Raw genomic sequence first — 19877 nt, 5'->3', positions numbered from 1 at the left:
CCCCATAAAAAATCCATGCATTAGCCGCACCGGAGTAGAAGCCGCAGTCCTCGAAGTGTGAGAAAAAAGTAGCGGCTTATAGTCCGGAATTTACGGTAGTCAGAGTTATGAAGCCAAGTGTGGCTTTTTTGGAGAAAACGTGGAAAAAGTCAACTTCAGTCTGTTTTATATAACTTAATCTGAGGACATGCAGCACGTGTTGTATGCTCCAGACTGGACAGGAACAAATTATGCTCCAATCATTAGTTAACTAAAGGTAAAACTTGTCCCTAAAAGTAAGGAAGACTTGGTATGCAAAAAAATACTATTCACATCTTATATAACGTGTATTTTTAGTTTCCCATTTCAGGATTATTTTTTTTAATGCTTCATTAAGAAGTTTAAATATATTCAATATTTCCTCCAATTTTAAAGACCAAGTCTTAGCCATCATGGTATACAGTTCTTAAAATAGTGAAAAAATACAACAGCCAACCATAATAGCAACATCTACAGTGTTACTAATTCCTCCGAGGAAGCCTCCCATTGGAATTATTCTTAAAAAAAAAAAAAAGGGGAAAGTTGCTTTTGGAGACTCAATGTTAATAAACGTTTGTTGTTTTTCCCAATTACTACCAAATACACCTTACAAAAATGTAATGATATTTATATCGAGGATCAAGCCTATTCTGTTGCAAGTCTAAATGTTTGCCAGATGTTTACATTTTTTGGCTAAGATGCTTGTATCATGAGACATACAAACACAATCTGATTGGTCCACTCAGCGATTGCTCCCTTCAGAGGGGGCAGCTATGACGCAGACGGGAAAAGGAGAGAGTTATGAGCTTTAGGCATTTCAGTCCCATGGAGACAAGACCAGCTGGACCCACCAACCCTTCACCCGCCCTCTCTTCCCTCCCCTACAGTCTTCCTATGGTGGGAACACTGGCAGAGGCTCGTGGATAATTGGAAACTTCAATCCACTGAAAGCAATTATCCAGAACAAGACTTTCCAAATATACTCTTGTGTGGAGTCATCGTGTTTGTCTCGAGCATGTGCCTTTGTTTTAGAAACATCCTCTCCACACATTCAGCCTCCTTTTCGCCCTTTTCCTGATAGCTTTAATAATGCACAGACCTTAAGCGATATGGCCATTCGTGTTCACAGCAGATTGAAGACTGTGTGGTCAGGACTGAAGCAGTTCCTGGTAGCTCTCTCTTATCCTGTGACAATAACGTCACCATCAGCAATCCGAGCAGCTGAGGAGTGCGATGAAGGGGAGGAACAACAATGCTGTCTCCATACATTGACGAGGAGCTCCTCAGACATCAGACACTTCTCCGTTTTCTTGCCCAAGATGTACCCGCCTGCCTTAATGGGCTGCTCGATATTGATTTGGCTACACACAAAAAAGATCTGGGCTTTTATCTATTTAGAAAGCAGCACTCCAGTTTCACGAAAGCTTTCAGAGTGGCCTTGCAAGAGACGAGAACACAGAGGCTTTTCCCTTTTACAAGTTGGCAGATAATCAGTCAAAACCTCCCTATAAGACTATTCTAGTGATATTTAAGAATGCAGGAGCTAATAAAGTTTTTTTTCCTCAGAGCTTTAATGTTATATTTGCATCCTATCCTGTAGGCTTAAAAAGGTTATGACTAAAAACCCATTTACTGAGCCCTCTGTGTTATGACCCATGCTGAGATGTAAATTAGTCTAAATGAAAAATAACCACAAGATGGCAATGTTCATATGCTCTGAATAAACAAACAATCATATGAGGTGGCTGATTCCCCGAATGACTTTGCAGAAATGCAGGAAGCGACTTGTGAAAAGAGAAATAAAACTGTTGAACTTCCTTTTTTAAGTCTCTGTGTCGGGCACTCTTCTGCTGTGGGATGTGCAGGAAGGGAACTGCTGTTAACAAAGTCTCCGTTCTTGTGCAGTGTTGTTTCACCACACACTAGGACCTCGACACCTGAATATCACCTTGTCAGGCATGTTGGATCGCTCGGCGGCAGCAGTGAAACCGCTGCCACTGGACAAGACGTCAGACAGAAAGATGAGACCAGGGAAATTCCACCTGTAACCTCATTCTGCCTACCGCGTCTGAGCATGTGACTCGGACGAGTCATCGGGCCTTGGTTTCTCCATGAATCTGTGCATTGGCTCTGACGTAATAAAGGACACAGTCACACTGTTGTTTTTAGCGTATGTGGAACAAGTTGACTTTGTGTTTGCAGAGAGGAACATGAGGAGAAGTGTTGCACTTCATGTCCTCGTGTTTTGTAAATACAAAGCCATCACCTAGCAATGGGTTAGCTGCTTATCTAACCCTTTACACCCGGTTGTATTTATGCTTCAATTGTTATAAGAAAAGCCACACGATAACTTAAAATAATACACTTTGTAGGTATTTTAAAAAAAGTCTTTAATCTGCTTTGAACTGCTGTAAACTTATTTCTACAGACTTATAATCTTGATAAAGCTGACAAATGTGAAGGAGAAGGACTGTCGGATGAATCAGAGTGACCTCCCAGCCAAATGTTGACATCATGAGATTAGTTAACCGTATTACTTAGATATTTTTATAGTGCCTGCTAAAGTCCATGTAAGCACACGTGGTAAGCTGTATCACTGATGTAAGCGGAATTACATTAAGGAGTGATGGCTTGGGTTGTAATGTTCTTGCTTGTTTTAGTTCGACCACTCAGAGTAGGTCTTTGTAAAAATAGAAACCGGCTGCGCCTGCAAATTTGGCTCGTAATGATGTTTCACCCTGTCATTTTTCATGTCTCTTCGGCCTAATGAGCTAGTAGTGAGAGGTTCATGGAAGCCTTTCGTGAGTCAGCTCAGCCTCTGGTGCTTGGATTCAAACAGGGAGCTTAGCCTGAAGAAACTCAGAAGATCTTTCTTCCCTCAACTTTAAAAAAAAACAAAAAAAAAACAACTCTTTGAATAAACGTGACTAATATGGATGGAGGACAGAGTAGGCAGGATTCGGGGCACTCTGGCAGCTCACCACATCTGCTGAGAGGCTGTTGTCTGTCTCCACCAGCAGTAAATATCGTCATTTGTTTGTTCTTTTGGGTTACTTTCAGAACGACAGGCAGGCCACAGGCTTGTTGAATTATTTAACTGCATGTAGCCAATGGGTATTATAATCTGGGCCCTCCCTGAGTGACAGAGCAATATGCTCTTAGGGCCTCATGGCATTTTATTAATAATGAGCTTGAGACAAACCTGAGCTCTTGCTCTGTTGCTGCACACTGGAGCTGGCCTGCTCTATGACCTGAATTAGCTTGGGTGACACTGCTGGACATTTAAAAAAAACCCAAAAAAACCTCAGTGATTGTTTATGATAAAATGTCGACGAGAAACCAAAAGTTGTGTGGTGAATAACGTGACACAGAAAGGAAGGATTTCTATCTCACAGTGCTGGTAGCACGTTACCGACTGTAGAGGTTGGATGTGGATAATCTGGATTGTCAGCCTGCTCTCTGTTTTTGATTATTAATGAGCTGCAGTTTGCACGTGTGCCAGCAGCAGTTCACCTAATGCTACTACAACAGCACGTCCCTTCTGATCTTTTCCAAAGCTGATATGTTGAATTACAAATTCAAATCCGTTGATCATCTGCTTGTTTTATTGGTCAACCCACCCAGAAGATAAATATATACATCCTATATGTTGTTATTTTTAACTCTGGTAATCCTTAACATGCACATCTGTCACTTTAATGTTTTTTAATGTCACTTAAAAAACCCTTTACCTTTTACCATATTTTCGTTGCTGTTTGCTTATTGTTTTCTTGTTTGTCTTTACCACACAGAGATACGATAACTTTTTAACATTTTTCCTGACTATAGTGACAATTCATTTCATTCTGACCCGGATTGTATGAGAACTTCACTAAAACCCTGAGCTACTGAGGGCTGTTCAACTGTTTGTCAGGGAACCAGATTATTGCCATTTTTCCATGTTAACACACCTGAACCTGAACCTGACCACACTCTCACTATTTTGGGGGATTTCAAGGGTCTCTTCATTAAAGACATAGTTCTGTGACATTGATTGGTTCTTTCCATAACCATTGCTGATGAAGTTGAACATACTGACTTCAAAAATAAATCAGATTTATTACAGATTAGTCACCTTTAATATATGTTTTTTCCCTAATCATACAGACAACATTAACACTGACTAACCCAACAAGTTGACCAGATTGTTTCCTACTCTCTGCTTTATGATCGGACTTATGGAAGACAAGCCACATTAGATAATGTACAAGCTCATATGGAATCACACATTTCTCTGCATTTGGCTTTGCTCATACATTTTGAATACTTTAAGTACGCAAGTCAACAATTTATATGACAGGAGTATTGTCAGTGTTTAACCTGTTTGTGCAGTAAATGTAATGTGCTCGACACATATTATTGAAGCTGCTGATGGGTAATACAAACACGTGAGTTCACTTTGAAATATGGCGAGATTTTCATGTCTGTATTTCTTCTTTTAGTTGCTCATAAATTGTGAAATAGTGAAATTAAAAGCTTTATTCATATGACCTGAGACACAGCTGTATGACAGTATATAACTGTGTTTGAGCTTTCTGTTCTGAGTGTGAAAGTGGCTAAAGTGTGAATTTGGTTAATGGTTTGCTTTACAAGTTAGTCTGAGTTCAGTCCCTTTTAACCTCGATGGGTTTTTTTGTCTGCTATCGGCCTGTGTTCGGTGGAGGTGCTAATGAATCACTTACACAGTCTGATGACCTGTTGCACTGAATGCATTGTCTTCGCAGCTGTACACCTACACAGCTCTGTGTTTGGCCTATAGTCATTGTGATTCATGTTGGAACCCTGGCTCAGCTCGCGATAGTCACTGTCCGAGAATGAGACCTTGTTTTTCGTAGCTGTGAGCCGTCAGCTAATAGGAAACAGTCACTCTGCAACCAGCTGGCCGGCTTTTTTTATTTCATAAAAAATCAGTCTGATACACAAGTTTACGCTCTCTCCTTGGTAGATGTTATTTTAGTGTTTTTTTTTTCCTGTGATAATTCTTCGTCCTTCTCAGAGGACTTCATTATAATGCCTCTTTGCCCTCTTGTTTACCTCACTCCGCGTCTTGTTTACCTCACTCCGTGTCTCCGATGGGCTGCACTTCAGTCCTGTTCGTTGGCCTCTGACAGCCTCGTCTTGAAAGCTTCCCTGTTCAGCATTTGAGCAGCCATCAGACAACCTCCAACTACACAAATAACTCCACGCGTCCTCCAAAGGCTCCCGTATCTCATCCTGTCAAGGATTGTGTCAAAATGTTTGTCAGGTTTTTATGAGCCCACAGTCCTTCGACGTTTCTCTTTACTGAGTGATCAGGATGTTCAGAGTGCAGCTTTTAGCCGAGGATTTTCCTGCTGCAGATTTGTTTGGCATACTGAGACATAATAGTTTATATAAATCAAGTCTAAGTGGGAGTAAAATGTAAAGGGCACATTTAGCCCTTTACACAGTAGAATAAGAGTTCAGGCCTGAATAATGTTTGCTGACATAGAAACGTCTGTTATAATAACTGTTTTACAGATTAACATATTTCTTTGAGCGTACACTCGTACTGCTGAGTTGTGGAGCAGCATTTTGTTGAGCACAATCAAGAATATGAAGCACAGAAATGAGGCCTGCTTCTGTTGTGATTGGCCCCTTAAACGCAGGATTATCACACAAGAGACACTCCTGACCCTTTTTGTTAAATCTTAAAATGACAAGGAAAGGTGTGCCTTAAGTCCACAGGGCCATGGGACTGCTCCGGTCGCATCATTTAATTCACCGCCAAAGCAGGATCAGAGTGTGTGGTTTGTTTGTGTTTTCACAGTGTGTGTGTGTGTGTGTGTGTGTGTGCTGATTGTAATTGCATACCCATATGCCACAAAGCACCAGCAGTTTTAGATTACTTAATGCGATGTGTTGTTCAACTTTTGGTGGCTTTGTGTTCAGTGTTACAAAAGATAACTGGAAGGATTGTGAACTGTTGTGAGAAAATAACTGTGAACAGTTTTTCTGGATTAAACTCACAATGACACATAATTGTTGTGCTGCTGGTGAGGCTTCATGGTTTCGTCTCGATTTGATTATGAATTTGTCTCCGCAAACTCTGACTAAAGATGTGCTGTGTGGTGTAACTAACCCTCATTTTGTGCTGCTTTTCAATTCCGATGCAGACATGAAATCATTCAAACTGGGATTATCTAACAGTGTAGCTCTGTGTTTGACCAAACATGACCTGTTTTTATACATCATTTATTTCATTTCTACATATCCCCCCTCTCTTACTTTACCTAAGGTTTCCCTCTTCATCCCTTAAAATGCTTTACTTGGGCTATAGTTTATCATTATCTGACTTTAACGTCTAAAGATGCGTATCAGCCATCATGTATACAATTGAAATCACCAAAATCAGCCTTCATTCGTCTGATGATGTGTTCGCTGAGTTTGAAGCCTGAGCAACAATATATGGTCAGTTTATTTCACTATTAGTTGATCAAGCTTCAAAAAAATAATTATGTTTATGAGGTGTCCAAAGTAGTGATGAATACTCATCAAGAATTGCCAGAGCGGAAACTAATGTGAGGACATCAGGAAACAAATAATGTACAATAAATGATCCAGTTTAAAGGTGCTCTGTGGAGATTTGGTGGTTTTAAAAGTTGGAGAGGTGAAACCGATCCGTGCTAAACTGAATACACAAACGTTACTCAAAGAAAGAAATTGTGCTCCTGGACATTGTTAGAAAAACTACCAGGAGAGTTACAGTTTCACTGCGGGGCCTGACCATAACTTCTCCTCTCTTTTCTCTTCACACAGTTCCAGGGACAAGAGTTTCCTCTGAGGACAGTTTGTATATAAAGTTTTGAACATGTACCACAGAATCTGTATTATATGATATTAACTCAGAGTAAGAGGAAAACTATATCTGGCTTTTATCAGGACTAAAATACATGATTTAATTCTTAAACTTGTCTTTAAGTGATACTTATTGCATGTTTCAAAATGTTCATAAACATTAAAATACCTTTTATTTCTTGCAAGCTTATTTAAGATATTTATTTCCCTTTTGACTAACAGGCGTCACCCTCTGATAACTTAAAGATATCTCCATAGAGGGATGGATAAGGTCCTTAGAATCCTTTTTGAATGTTGTTGAAACAAGCCTCTTCCCTCTGATCACATCGGTTTGCTCTTTTTAAAAGACTCTCTGCGAGGGAGAATGGAGATAGTTTTCTAGACACGGCTGATTACGCAACATTAACAGATGACTGGAATGCAGTTGTTACACATTTCTTCGCTTCTTTTTTTTTTTTTTTTTTTTTTTTTTGCTCGAGGACTATAAAAGCTTAATCGGCTCTACAAGTGCCCTTAATCTCAAACCCTCAACTTCCCTGCCTTTTCTCTTTAAAATAAGATAAAGTGAGTAAATAAATAACAGAATGTGAAAGAACAAAATATATCTAAAGATTAAATAAAGCTCCCATTGATAGTGGCAACAATGCTGGCACGGTTTGAATTACAATGAATTCTCCAATAACACAAACGTCCTACATGGAGCTCTTCAATTCAAGCAAGGCTTTTTATCACTTTGCTCTTTGTGCCTTGATTTAAATGATCAGTAAGGCTTACCTAAGAGGAGTGACACTGGATTTACATTTGCTTATCCACACTTGCGTGTACGTTTTTTTTTTTTTTTTTTTTTTGGCATGTTTACATAGTTTTTTTTTTCTCCCCGGATTTTAGCGCGGTGCGTTCACCTTCAGAGTTTATATCAGGAGTTAACAGTTTCCTCCAAGGCTTCGGTGCTGTGGCTGTGATAAATGAAGCTTGTTTGGTGTAACACAGCCAGGCTATCAGTTTGCTCCGAAGCAAACGGCCGATTTCTCCTCTGAGCTGAGCTGAGCTGAGCTGAGCTGAGCGCAGGCCAAAAGGAATAAATGTGATGAAGAGAGCACCTGACTGAGACTGAGAGGGCGATTTTGTGTCTGTGACAATGAGACTCTGCTGTACTCACAAAGGAGTTGAATGGCTTTGTTTAAAAAAAAAAAAATCAAACTCCAAGTCCCTGTTTAGTTCTTTATGTTCTTTCCTCACAATTGAGACTGTTTGATATTAGACTCTTGAGTCTGTTAAACATGGGGATCTTCCAGTAAAAAAATATGGGCCAATGTGCATCAACGTTGCGTGTGCTGACACAGAGTGCTCGAAACTCACCACATACCGCCACGTCCTGTTTGCTCCAGTGTCATTTCTGATAGAGATTTGTATCATGTGTGAGCTATATGTTTTAGCCCCGAGCTTAACAAGGCATCATTCACCTATACTTAAATTCATCTGTGACGCTTTCTGAATAGTGTTATACAATTTAAAAAAAGTCCATTTGTAACATGATAAAGTTCTGTGTTTTCATTTTTCACAGTAGTTTACCTCTCAGCATGATAACTGGATCTGCTGGAAACAAAAGAGGTGGGTGAGAAGCACTTGCTCACATGTGAGCACAGTCGTATAGAAGTGGTTTGCTGGGGCTTTATTAGCAGGGAGAACAACTTCCCCACGAGTCCGCAGCCTCGCTGTCTCACTGACACGACTAATACACCCACTGGTAATGCTGTAATGGGACACAAAGGATCATGAACTTTAACTCTGAGATGCCATTCAGATTTTAATCACCCTGCCTGGCCCACATTGTATGGGCAAAGTCTAAAATAAGTGCATACCTGTCCAACTGTTTACCTACAGCTCGAGCGCTCCTCCGCCCCTGCAGGAGAAACCCGTCTGTCATCTTTCAGGCAGTTTGAGGTGTGGCCCGCAGGTCGAACCTCTCTGCTCTCCCCTCCCCCGCTGCAGCTCCGTCCAATCGTAGCCACACACAGAACTCACCTGAAAGGATTTGCATCGAGGGGCGATACTCGCAGCTGATTGGTGGAAAGGTGAAAGCAGCCTGCCTCAGGGTGCCCCTACCAATGGCGACAGTGCTGCGTGACTCAAAGGGAGAGGACAAGTTGCTCCACTACACTTCTCCTTTTTCTGCTTCAAACAGCAGCCATTGCATTGTCTTTTTTTTTTTCTCCTCCTCCTCCTCCTCCTCCTCCTGCTCCTCTCAAGTTTTGTTTTGTCACTGCGAGAAAGAGGTGTTGGGTTAGGTGGTCCACACCTGCAGACAGCTTTTACCCCTCCGAACACACCTTGGATTATCCCCCTTTTACACTTTTGTTGACTATTTTTTTTATCTCGATTTTCATTGGTCACTGAGATCGACACTCGTTGAGTTGCTATTATGGACTTTGTCATCCGAATCCTGTGTCTTTGACGTAAGTTGTACTTCTTCCACAAATTATTCATGCTGTTTTGTGTATGCCTGTTGATGTCTTTGCATTTGTTGATCCAGGCAGCTATAAAGCTATATTACATAACGTGACCCTTTAGCTTCACATTCTCATGAGCTCATATGACATGTGAAGGTTTTCTTCAGGGAGCTTTTACAAGTCGAACAGGTTCAATAGATATGCAGGTTCCCTTTTTATTTCCATCTCACGACTCATACCGCTTTGTGTGTTCAATGTCTTTCAAGGCAGAAAGTATCCAAAGACCTTTAACACACGTTTTCATTTTTTTTTTACGTTTGGCTTCACAAAACAGACTGTTGTCCTTGAACCACATGAACACTTATTGTGACTTGACAGCCTGTGAGATCAAACCAGAAGTTTGATTCTGTTACTTTAACAACTTTTTAGAATGGGCTTTTGCTGATATGCCTGATTGTTGCTTTTCTTTTATGAATTGTTGCCTTATATGGTGTGCTGAAGTGAGGGCGGGAACCATGTTTTGCAAGTCCCTGGACCAAGCCCACATGTATTTTTCATGGTGTAGTAATCAGTAATTACACATTGTGTCAATTTGGATCCATGATTGCTTTCCAAATGTTGTTCTTCGGCAATTTAAAATCACAAGTGCTGCGTTTGAGCCAGAAAGCTGCTGTTCAACGCTGCACTGTCCTGTGCATCAAGTGCTTCATCATGCATCCAAATCTTCACTTCATTAGAAGAGACTGTTGCTCGTCTTGTAATGTACGTGGAGGCCCAGAAGCTATTCATTTTAAGCCAAAGGGAAGTTTGACCTCACAGTTCCTCTTTTATGCCTGCCCAAGTTAACATTGTCTGAAATGTTTTCTCTATCAACACAGTTACAGGCTTCGTGTTCATCAGAATCTGTTTCTAAAAGTTGCTCAGTGCAGCAGAGATACAAGCACACTTCCTGTTTCACCAGAAATCTATTCTGTACTTTGGGAACCACAAAAGACATTGAGCACATACTACACCGCTGAATAAACATGGGTACAGTGTGAGCAGCAGATTTAGCCCTCGCCTTTTGTTCGAGCTGTCTTCATGCATGTTGTTGCTCTGTGCAGTACACTATAGAACAGCCCCCCAAAATCCAGTGCAGATGGCTTTTTAAAAAATCAAACCTTTTGGTCCTCTTTATATTTTTATTAATGCAAAACACGTATGAGCAAATTCTTTCATGGGTTTGGCATTCAGAGGTAAATTTATGCGGTGGGTCTGCTGAGGACAGATCACTGCAGATATACTAAATAAATATCTCATTAGGCTCAGTTGCACAGAGCTATTCTTGGGCTTTGATCGATTGCCCTTTCTGTGCAGAATGGAGTGGAAAAAGTTCATTTTCTGCATTTGTCATCTGCACTTGCTGTAGCATCAGCTCATGACCCACAGAGTGAGTAGCTCTGTTGTGTCGAGCACAAGTTTGCATTTGACCTAACTTTATTCATCATCTGTGCCCACCGTGATTTGGATTGTAAATGAAGTCTCAAAGGATGAAGTCGTACTGAGTGCTGTTTGGTGGAGCTGGTAAACGCAGGGAGGAAGGGGCTGGATAGTTTAGTGTCATGTTGGCTGCTCTTTCAATACCAAGTCAACAAGTCTTAGCCTGTAAATAGATCATTAGGCTTGTGCGAGATGACAGAGGCGTTTCAAGAGAAGGGCACGACTAAAAGGAGGAGAATGAGTTGGGGTGGAGCTGTATTACGACAGGTCATGCATGCTGAGATATGTAAAAATGGAGGATCATTTAGTTTCATGTTGCAGACACATGCTTCAGTAGACTAAAATCACAGAGCCAACTTTTTCTTCTCCATACATTGAAGCAGCAGTAACTCTGATATAAGGCAATAGTATAAAAATGTAGCTGTTAACTCATCCTTTTGCTCTTCCTGCGTGATCTTAAGTAAATAAGATAAATATTTTTGACGTTTTAACTGATTCAAATATGACCAGATCTTTTTATCGCTGACAAGATCTGGTTTTCTTAAAACAGCAGCTTAGTCTTTCTGTCGACTCCCCCACTATTTAACTGTCCAGTTTATTGAGGAGGGTGCAGGAAACCAGCAGACTCATAACGAAACTAGGTAATACGCATCATGTTTACTCACTGTCACTATCGCTTAATAAACCTGGCTGGAGTACATTAAAGCGGTCAGATCTCCTGCCTTCTTTTGGTGGTTTTCTCAGCTGCTTAATGTTGCCTCAGGAGGGATTTCTTCATCTCTTTTGAGCCATTTTTATTTCCCTATCGGTGTTTTTTTCTGTAGTGTTGGGGCCCTAAAGGTTGGAGAAGTATGCTTATGAGGGGAAGTTTGAACTTGGGTGGGGAAAGTTAATGTGTAACATTCTCCTCTGCCCTAACGGCTACTGTTTAAGTGCCACTGAGCAAGGCATGTCAGGTGTTCTAAACTTAGCAGCAAGCAGCTAAAAAGCCACTTGTGGTCACAGGCACCCACGTTAAATCGATTGAGCAACAGCTCCCCATGTTGCAACTGTCTCCTGCGCAGAGCATGCCGGGACTGGCAGCCCGCTGTTCTAAAGAACATGTCGAACCACAGCTGAGATCATTACATCTGAAAACAGAGCCAACACATTTTCTCCATCCAGACGCATTTCATTTCACAGCTATGAAAATAGATCTGGATTTGTATCTCTAAAGGAGTAATCATGTTTTTTTTCTTCTTTCACCTTAACTCATTTCCTTCTCAGTAAAAAGATGTGACGTAAGGATGTATTTTTTTAGGAACTTCAAAACCTTGCATGTTGCAAAAAAAATTCTTGCCTAAGATCTATCTGAGATTGTTTTTTGTTTTTTTTAGCAGAGACTGGGGATTTTTTTTTTTTTTGTGCACTGTAAGTACTCATGCACATTTCATACGTCTTTTTGATAAAGACTCCTGCAGATGTTCACACCAATATATCACACCAACTGCACTCAACACAACAGAGTGTGTGAATAGCATGACCCTCACCCCCGAACTCGTTACCCACAGAAAGCTGCAGAAACGGGACTGCATGTATAAATCTTGTACCCCCCTCTTGCATGTATACTTAAAAGACAGGAGTGGCTTCACCTTTTTACCTGATGTTCTCGGGTAAAGAAAGACGTGTGTGTGTGTGTGTGTGTGTGTGTGTGTGTGAGTGAGTGAGTGAGTGAGTGAGAGAGAGAGAGAGAGGATATGTGGAATATCAGGGCACAGTTTTTTGATAACACTCCTGCTTATGTAACGTACCATGCCGATCAGGGCACAGATTCAGAGTCAGTAAAAGGGAGTCTACTCCTGTAAACCAGGCTGCATATCAATGCACTTACTGCAGAGTGGAACTACATCAGTGTTAAACTCACAATTCAAAAGTAATAAAGAATATAACCTTAAATACTGCACTAGAGCACAATGAAGAGGTACGTTTATATGTGTGGACATCAGAGGGGATGTGCTCTTACTGCACGTCTCTTGACTAACAATGTTTTCAACTCTTTTCATGTATTTCAACAGATAAAGTGATTAGATTCAAAACCAAGAATGTTTGATAAGAAAAATCGATGTCGCAATATAACCGCGCTAACAAAGCCTAACAGTGCTCAAAGATCCTGATATGAACGTCATGTTGATCATCCATAAAATGAAAGGTGGCTTACACTTTAATACATTTTAAAAAATGGGATGATATGATAAAAGAGGGAGGCTTATTCCACTGCTTTAAGAGTGTGAGCAGAAAACATAAATTGCAGGGCTTTGATATTTCCAGTTTTAGAAGAAGAAGTTAGAAAATAATCTCAAACAGTCTAAACATTGAAGAAAAACTATTTTAAAAAATGAGTTAGAAGCATCAGAACTACAAATGCTTAAGCTGTTAAGATTTTTTTGTTGTTGCATGCAGTCAGTTTAAGAAATGGTATAATTCATCAACATGATGTTGTGTTTCTGCCATGATTAACTGAATACAGTGGAAATTGTACCTCGATAAAAGTTTATCTGCTTAACAGTTTGTGGGGGAGGAGACAGGTTTGAGTATATTTTCAGCCAGATAAAGCAGGATGCAGAATGTCATAAAACTTTCCATTACAGCTATCGACGCACAGCCCTTTGTAACTGTATGGTAATTTGTAAATTTAAGAATATGATACAGCCTGCAGACAGTTATAAATGGCTAGTTCTACAGACCACTATATAACGCAGTGGACAGAAAGCACTTTCACTTTAGAAAGTTTGTCTTTCCAATTCTATGGGTCCCACCCTGCATGAGGTAACGTGGCTCAAAAAAATGTACTCCCAACTGTGAAACGCATGTGACCATAAAAGTGACATCCTCAGTGAAATAGCTGGAGTCATTTGCCACCTCCCTAACACTGCCTCGTGCTAATTTAAACATCATGTTGGCTTTAATGCAGTATCACTGTGTACAAAGAGGCATTCTGACCCTGGCACAGAGGGAAATGGATTCCCCACATGGTTTCTCTGAGGCTTTTAGTCCCAGACACCCAGCTGCAGTGGTGTCTGGATGCCTCAGCAGCAGACTGTTAATATACGGAAAACTGGCCGTGCCCGTAACGACTCCAGGTTTCAAATGACCTGTGGTACTCCTGTCTGAAGTTAAAAAGTCTTAGTGATGAAGATGAGACTTAATTTATTGTTTGTCTTGAAACCTTTAACACAATTCAACACTTTCATGCTATTCACTTTCATTTGTTCTCTTGTACTCTTTTCAGTTTTTCAAATGCTTAATGACCATGAATGAAATGTGGCAAGGCATTGGGCATTCAACGTAGATGGCTTTTAGGTTCTAAAAGTCACATATACAAGTATGATGTCTCCTGCTGTGTTAAAAATGTATCATGACATGCGGCTTATGTGGTTTACACAATGTGTGACAAATGGGAGGCTGAACCACACGTTTGACAGATGAAGTGAAACCCCATTTTGCTTTAAATACTGGCTTTTATGTATAGTCTTCCAAGAACTAAATACTAAACAAAAGTACAGCTGCATGTACTTATGGAAACTGAATCTGCATTCTATGTGTTGTCTTACTTCTATGCATTTATTGACTTGCTGCTTACAGTTTTATTGGAAAAAAAACAAACGTTTTTGTTTCCTTGGAGTTATATGAGAAAAATGTATTCAAATATCTCTTAAGCAAAAGGCCTTAACAAGCCTAGCTTAGCATAGCATAGCTTAGCTTAAAGGCTTTAAACAATGGGAGGCCGCTAGCCTGACTAAGTTCCCCCACAAGGACCTTCAAAATTCAGTAAGAAACAAGTTATTTTTCACGTTTAATCTTGAGTGATGTAAAAACCTCTACAATTGCACCTGTTTTACCCCTGTACAGTCGGATTAGAGTGTTCTCCATGTTTCCAGCCTTAGAAACTATTCTTGCCTCCTGGATCTATAAATCTAGCTTATTGCATGAAACCATACCAAAAAGCATATATACAACACTGTTACTTCTCACATGACCATCAAAAGTTCAAGACCTCAAGTCACTGTTGTTAAAAGTATCTGGACTGATGTCCCGGGGACTATTTGCAAACTCAGAACTTTATCTGTAACTTTTGTAAGACGCATTAGTGATGCTACCAGAATATGAGTTTTTACTATCAATGAATTCCATTCATCCATCAACAGCACATTACTACAGACAGAAGCAGTATCTGATGCTCATCGGGGCTGCTTCAGCATCTGTCCTTACAAAGACAGTGGGCTTTTGCTGAGCTGAATTAGGCCGACCCTCTCTCTCCTCTCTCTGTCTTGTGCCACAGGGCCGACTTTACAAGCTATCTCCCTCTGCGTGTTCCTAAGCAACAGCCACTCCTTGTTTACCTTTGCTTTTTTTTTTTTTTTTTTTTGCGTTGTGATTCTCGTCAGAACAACATAGCCCCAGACCCTCGGGAGACTGACTGTCAGGCCTCTTTATTCAAAGCAGTGCTGAGGCAAATGTGTACACAAGCCTGTCATTATTAACGTACTGCATGTGTCTCCATGTTGAGGTAGATTTTCAGCCCATTCATTAAACGCGTACAGTACATGCCTACTTATCTCCTTCTTCTCCTCATATTTAATTATAGCAGATCGTATGTGGTTAAACAATAACACCGTGTTAATATTTTGTTGTGTAACCAGATTACATACTCCTGCCTCTGAAACTAGGACATTTATTGTCCTCATCTCCTGCACCCATGCTGCACCTTCCTCATCACCTGACTGTCATAAATGCATGTACTTCATACAGCTTTCTCAAATATTGACCAGGCCGGGCTGACTGGCTTTGTGCTTCCTGGCTCAAACATTTCTCTGTGGGTGAAAAATAAAACTTAGATTAAATTTTGCCGCAGCTGAATTGAATTACTGAAATTAATTGTGTAAGTTTACGACTTGAAGGTGTTTGTATTTGTTTTTCTCTTTAAAGTAGACGCAGACATGTCAAGGTTGACGGCACAATACCTGAAAAGGTCTGCAGTCAAAACATAAAGTCACTTCACGAGTTGTAGTTGTAGGCTTGTTAGTTCAGTCATGCATAGCTTAACAGTTTTTGCCTCCATTTGAAGAATGCACATGACATCATGAAATGTAATGACTCTGCACTTTAGCTTTGACACCCTGCAGTGAGGCACACGTTTACTGGCTTCATGATTAGATAGAAACATTGGCCCCGGATAGCCTAATACCACACTGACCTAGAGTATCCAATTGTGTGAAATCAGATAAGCTCTGTTGAAGGGGGCTAAGCTGTCTCGGCGTGAGTGGTCCTATCTGTGAGGCTTTACAGGGGATCAGATGAGAGGAGCTGATTTAATCGGTATTAGCTGTTAAACCAACGCTTGATCTGCAGGAATCTTACAACAGCTGTACTTAAGCTGTACATTAGCATATTTTAAAGCGTTTTAACCTTTCCAATGGAGGAAATGTAGCACATTGAATGATAATGTTATGTGTCTTCATGAAATTTAATTGACATTTCAATGTGAGGCTCTGTCATAGAAATCAAAGTTTGAAGGCGTATTTAATGGACGACTTTGACTTGTTTGCTTTCTTTTAAAAGACATAGAGGAGAGTTTGTTTGTTACAGGCTACAATCAGCCAGCTGCTGTTTAGCTTAGCGAGAGCGAAACATTGATGAAAAGATTTGAAAACAGTTACCTCTAAATGTCACTTGATGTGATGTGTAAAACATTCACCTTTTACTTTGAACAAAGAGCAAACAGCAAAACAGACAAGTCACCGTTTTCTCAGGGAGGTTGGAGTAACGTTTTGCAGCTAATTGTAAATTTCTACCTTTAGACAGAGCGGAGTGGAGATAAAAGTGAGATCATTTCATCTGTGTTTGGTTTGATTCTCTCTCTAGGCGTGTTGTCTTGTCACATACAGCTGCATGCCTGACGATGGGTGGACACATCAGCCTGCTTGTGTCCAGACCTGTTTGGTATGCAGTCTCCTCTGCAACAGGCCGGGTCCCCTGCTCCCAGCATTGACTCAGTCTCTGAGCCCTGAGACTTCAGTGCTCCATACCAACGTGGAACTACTATTTTGCTGCAAAGCTGGTTTGGAAAATATCTTGGCAAAGTTAAAACTGAGTTAGACAATCAGGTTTCAAATGTTGAGTTAGATAATCTAAGGGCAGCTATCAGTGGTATAACCTGTGCTGTGGTTTTTAGTGTAAGAAGTAATTATGAATGTCAACCTTCTCCGTATTTTTATTCAAGCTCGGTTGAGAGTGCACTGCTGGTATTTTTATTTGATATCCTCCCTTGCTGCTGCCAGTGTACCTGCTGTGCTGTGACATGTTGGTATTGGTATGAATGTAAACACATCAGAGATGGGCGTGTTAAAAAGAAAAAAAAAAGCTGTTTCAAAAACAGTGTGCAGCGCAGTAGAGCTTTTTCTAAAATGACTCCTTGATTTTAATAGAGCTCTTTTCATTAGGAGATTGGTTGAAAAGCTTTGTTTTTTTTTCAACAGCAAGAAAGCTCTATATGCCCTGGTCTCTTCCTGTACATGTATAATACTAGTAGGAGGCTTGTTTTCGGTGTAAAAACAGAGCGGATTTAGCTTTTTCAGTCTAGTCATGCATCAAAATGCTTCCACACAGCAGCCAAAACAACAGCAGAGTCCAGATGAAACATTTCAAATATGTCTGCAAGAAAGGATTCAGCAGAGCTCTCACACACACACACACACACACACACACACACACACACATACAGACATGCATGCTTTTATCCTTGCCAGTGTGTTTTTGATGTAAAAATGAAGACAATTATGTGAGCTAAGACATAAGAGACGAGTGCAGAGTTAAATGAGCAACTTGTACCTGGGAGGGTCTTTTTTTTGTTTTGTTGCGTTGACTAAAACTTGCCAAGTATTCCTGTGTTTTAGACAGATACACTGCATGTGGAATGCTTTAAAGACAACGTATGGAAAGCAAGGCGGTCTAACTGTTGTCTTATTCTCTTTCAAAAAGAAATAAAACGACTGTTGTCTTATTTTCCAGACTTTATTATTAACCTGTTCTGCAGCAATTCCCGCCAGCAGAAAAAAAGGATCTGCATGGTGATAAGATATTATGAATGTTCGACTGTCTGTCTTCAGACATGACGTTCAGCAGGTTCTATGGGAAACGACGGCTAATCAACAGTAATACGACTTCTGTATTCAAAATGTAGAAGGAAACAAAGTTCTGACACTCGTCTTCAGACACCAAAAGAAAAGTGGTCCTCAAGGCAGCAAAGCTTCACTCTGGTGTCTGACGTTTTGCTGCAGAATTAGCTTTTTCGCATCTTTATCTGGGATCTTTAGAGACTTTGTTGTGATTGTTTTAGACTATGACTGTGTCTCTTCTGGCAAGGCTACTATTATACCCTGCAGTACATCAGGATCCACCCTCAAGATACTAGAATCTGGCCTAGTTTCCAAAACACTTGAATTTGCTGACAGTATGACAACAGGGTTTTCCTTTATGCCTCCTCCCGTCGTTTTATTTGTTTTAAAACTGATACATCATTCTTGGAATATGATCTGGAAGATCAGGCAGATTTTCTACAGCCTTGTTGTTAAATGTTGTTGCCTTCAGTGGTAATTTCCCCTTTCCTCTCCTTTGGGTGCTCCACCAATCTTGCTCTGCATCTTAATGACAGCGTCCAGATGCTTTAATAAAATCTCCCAGCCTCGTGGACATCACAGCAGCACATAACACACCAAACTGTGATGTTTGAGACTGCAGATGACTTCTCTCAAACTTTTGCTGCAATTTCCTGTCCTCTTTTCACAACTCGAGTGGTTCTTTTTCTGGTTCTTTCTGCGACATGTGGCCTGTTGCCTCATAATAGAAAAAGGCCGCTGGGGTAGTTTCTGACAAATGGGCTGCATCTGTTGAATTAGAAACGTGCCTCTCTGAGGCAAATCCTAGCTTCGAATCCATCTGTTAAGATAGCAATAATATCGTCAAGATGGTAACTAATGACATCTGTGTGCATTTTTGAAGGATTTATAGTGATTAAGATGTCGTACCTTTTTTCAGCTTTTTTTTGTGTATTTCACTGGAAGCAGAAGTAAATTTAGCAGATGGATTTTTTTCTAAACTGTTAAGAAATGACTTGTTTGTACTCGGGGGCTGGGGTTATCTTCTTACATAAACAGCCTGTTTACTGATATACTGATGTCCTGACCTATAAGTGAAAACTATGTGACAGGAACCATGCAGTAGGTTCTGAGAATTTCTGTGAAACCGACCCATGGGATTTTTTTTTTTTTTACGAGTGTTTGTGGAGGGGTGGGGGCTTACTAATGCTGTCTGTGTTTGCACGCCTTGTGTCAGCATTGTGGGTAAGAGATGTCTGCAAATGGCAGGTGTGGCTTTGAGAGCTCTATTGTGAGCCTTTTAATTCACCATCACTGTCATTAAACACGAGTGTCGCAAGATTGTCAGGAGGTGAGAACATTTTTTTTTTTATCTGTTAATCACATTTCAGTGAATTTTTACCGTTGTTGGGATAACACCAACTTGAGACTTGAGTTTTGCGTGTGAAAGACGTTGCTGTGCGTTCACCGACAAATTGAAAGTTACGTCACCCGTGCAGATAATTCTAGTAGCCCTATCGTTCACGTCGAGAACGCTACCTGTGACACAAACAGCCTCATATACGAGAGCAATAGCAGCGTGATGTGTGAGAAGGAAGGAGGGGGAGTTACTAACTTTCCGCTCTTTCACAGAGGAAGACATGTTCTTCTGAGTGTGGTTTAACAGACAGGAAGCAGCACAAACCCACGGCTCAGTGATGCTGTTCCTGTGAGCTCAAGATTCACAGGTCACTTTGTGGGTGTTGTTTCCCCCCGCTTTTAAAATATGTGAACACTATTCCTAGCTGTTTCTATTGTGTGGCCGAAACAAGAAAGTCCAGTATGCTGCACTATGATAAATGTCATTATCCTATCAGGAAACATGTCTAAACTATACTTTCCAGGCTGTATTACCCTACAAACGAAATGTCTTTTCTTCCAATCTTCCAAGAGAATGACAAAT

General features: G+C 40.5%; 1 protein-coding gene across 3 annotated transcripts in view; it reads left to right on the top strand.

Annotated features, from left to right (window-relative positions):
* The window catches only part of elf1 (E74-like ETS transcription factor 1), a 40470-nt gene that overhangs the window by 4064 nt on the left and 16529 nt on the right, over positions 1–19877 (top strand). The window contains exon 1 of one of the 3 annotated variants that reach the window (XM_079352030.1): positions 8774–9329. The exons of the other annotated variants lie outside the window; for them this stretch is intronic. The gene's annotated coding sequence lies outside the window, so the exon portion shown is untranslated. Of the gene's footprint in view, positions 1–8773; positions 9330–19877 lie in introns of those variants that run through there. 3 annotated transcript variants of the gene reach the window in all.

This window comes from Symphodus melops, assembly GCF_947650265.1.
Source record: "Symphodus melops genome assembly, chromosome: 9".
In the NCBI taxonomy this organism is placed as follows: Eukaryota; Metazoa; Chordata; class Actinopteri; order Labriformes; family Labridae; genus Symphodus; species Symphodus melops.
Note: the sequence above shows the minus strand (reverse complement) of the source record. Positions and strands in the feature narration are given on the sequence as shown.